Raw genomic sequence first — 2,481 nt, forward strand, 5'->3', positions numbered from 1 at the left:
AAACAAAAACAACACAAAAACAAATAAACAATAACAAAAACATATTAAAACAATTAAAGCATACAAAGCAACAACAACAAAAAAACCACCAAAAAAACAACAAAACAACACAAAAACAAATAAACAATAACAAAAACATATTAAAACAATTAAAGCATACAAAGCAACAACAACAAAAAACCCACCAAAAAAACAACCCAACAAAACAAGTAAACTCTAGTCCTGTAGTATGTCGGTGTGGTGTACAATTTAGAGGGACTGCTTTGAAATGACAACGGGACCTTAATGTGTGTGGTCCATCGATTTAGCTACAAAAAAATCACCTCAAGGGAATGCATTTAGCAAAAACATACATTACAGACATATGTTACAGTGGATGACAAATGTGACATATGTGCGGCTATGTGGTCTTGTGGAATGACACTCGCTTTCGGATCGGAAGGTCCTGGGTTCGAGCCTCGCTCGGCGCATAGTTGAGTCCTTGGAAAAGGATCTTTACTCACATTCTCTCACCGTACTCAAGTATAAAATGAGCACCTGGCTGTTAACAGCGTTGTTTCTGTCCGAAAAATGTTTAAATCGCCTAATAGGCGTCATGTCTCGTTCTACATGTTACATGTTGCTGTTTGTCCTTATAGTATATTGATTACATTGTTATCGTCTTCATTTTATTTAACGACAATCTTCCAACCTCCAGATAGGTTTTATACCTATGTTGTTGCTTGGAGCTCTAAGCAATAATAAATAACAATATTCATAAATAATATTTGACAATAGCGAAAGGTCCTTATGGCTCACTTCACATGCAAAGGGACGGAGGTCGATTCCCGATGAAGCCGTTTTAGCTTTTTTTATATAGCGCAATATCCACTAAGCGTGCTCAAAGCGCTTTACAAGGGGTCCCTGGCCAACAGCAATACATAGCATGTAGGACGAGACATGACGCCTGTCAGGCGATATTACACATTTTTGGGACAGAGACAACGCTGTTAACGGCCAGGTACTCATTTTACACCTGAGTACGATGAGAGAATGTGAGTATAGAGCCTTCTCCAAGGACTCAATTATGCGCCGAGCGAGGCTCGAACCCAGGACCTTCCGATCCGAAAGCGAGTGTCATACCACTAGACCACATAGCCGCACTCCCGGTGTCTGTTAGACCTGGCTGAGAGTGATTTTGCGATAAACTAGCGTCCTATCCAAAAAGGTAGCAAGCAATTGCTATTATCTGTTTCACGCTATAGAAAGCGAGTATAAAATTCGGCTCCATCATGGGCCAGATGGCTCTGACAGACTACTTCAATCCGTAAACTGTCGTACTTTGAGAAGACACGTATTTTAAAAAATGGCCAGAAAACTCGTCCTTCAAATTATATCGATCGATTTAAATGAGCCTCAACCTGGCAACAATTCTCAAACCAGAGACCTCGACAAGAAGAAGGTCATTTAAATCGATCGATATTTGAAGGACTAGTTTTCTGGTTAACTCTTTTGAATACCCGGTTTACCAGAGAATGAGAGATAATAACTGGTTATAATAGGAATTAAGAAAATCTGTGCTGTAAGCGAAACAACATAATAAGGTCAATATAACCTGACACGATAACTCACAGCATGGTAAGGGGGAAGATGACATATTTATCATCACGGATGCATGAGAAAAAAACATGTGTATATTATTATGTAAACAGGTTCAAGCCATGTAGGCAACGGTGGTCTAGTGGTAGAATACTCGCCTGCCACGCGGGTGACCCGGGTTCGATTCCCGGTCGTTGCATTTTTTTTTTTTTTTTAAATTTAGTCGATACGACCACCTGCGTTTTTCTTCCCTTATAGATAGAATGCGCTTGGCCAAGGAGTTCACAACATTGCCATCCGGAAGTATAACGGACCAACACACAAACTCTGTGTAACCATGAACTTTTATAGTTGGTTAATACAGTTTAGTGAGAACAACTCACAAACGCGGATGGCAAAAACCATAACAAAGGCCTGAGTGACGTCATCTGCATACTATCTATAAACCATCAGATCCTACCCGCAACCTTACTGGTACGACAACTCCGCCGGGTTCGAGCCCCCGTCGCCGCCGTGAAGTTTTTATTCTCTGTTGTCTTCTGACACTTTCCTACTCACTTCATTTCTTGTACTCTCTTCTTTACCGTCTGTAGATAGTTAGAAGATGACGTCACTCAGGTCTTTGTTTTTGGTTTTTGCCATCCGCGTTTGTGAGTTGTTTTCACTAAACTGTATTAACCCGTCTATAAACGTTCATGGATACACACAGTTTTGTGTGTTGGTCCGTTATACTTCCGGATGGCAATGTTATGAGCTTCTTAGCCAAGCGCATATTATCTATAGATAGAATGCGCTAGGCCAAGGAGTTCACAACATTGCCATCCGGAAGTTTAACGGACCAACACACAAACTCTGTGTAACCATGAACGTTTATAGTCAGGTTAATACAGTTTAGTGAAAACA

At 40.5% G+C, this 2,481-nt stretch overlaps 1 non-coding gene across 1 annotated transcript; it reads left to right on the forward strand.

Annotated features, from left to right (window-relative positions):
* Positions 1-1,706: 1,706 nt before the first annotated feature.
* Trnag-gcc (transfer RNA glycine (anticodon GCC)) lies at positions 1,707-1,777 on the forward strand. The gene has a single exon. It is a non-coding gene; the product is annotated as a tRNA-Gly (tRNA).
* Positions 1,778-2,481: the final 704 nt, after the last annotated feature.

The sequence above is a fragment of the Berghia stephanieae genome, unplaced genomic scaffold (assembly GCF_034508935.2).
Source record: "Berghia stephanieae isolate SIO BIC M18660-M18661 unplaced genomic scaffold, UCSD_Bste_1.3 scaffold1094, whole genome shotgun sequence".
Taxonomy (NCBI): Eukaryota; Metazoa; Mollusca; class Gastropoda; order Nudibranchia; family Aeolidiidae; genus Berghia; species Berghia stephanieae.